The following is a 330-nucleotide window of genomic DNA, read 5'->3' as shown; positions in this document are numbered from 1 at the left end:
GCTGCTGGAAGGGCTGCTCTGGGACAGCTCCCTCTTCCCCTTCCTCAGCTGATTCCATTGGCGTCTGATGGTCTTTGTAGCAGCATTAACGTAGCAGACTTCCTGCTTTATTAGCGTTAGCACAAGTAGTGACAGTTTTCAGGCTGTGTGTCACTAGGTAACTCAGCGAGTATAGAATCTGTTTACGGACGTAATTACGGAAGTATCTCATCGGGGCATGTACCCCCCTATTAAAATTATGCATGTTTTTCAAGCGGGCTTTCCGCCAGCTGGGGTGCCAGGGGGCGAGCTCCCCAGCCCCGTCAGGCTCCGTTTCCCGCCCCTTCCCTT

Source organism: Chaetura pelagica, unplaced genomic scaffold (genome assembly GCF_000747805.2).
Source record: "Chaetura pelagica isolate M959 unplaced genomic scaffold, ChaPel_1.0 scaffold90, whole genome shotgun sequence".
Taxonomy (NCBI): Eukaryota; Metazoa; Chordata; class Aves; order Apodiformes; family Apodidae; genus Chaetura; species Chaetura pelagica.
This window is presented reverse-complemented; position numbering follows the sequence as displayed.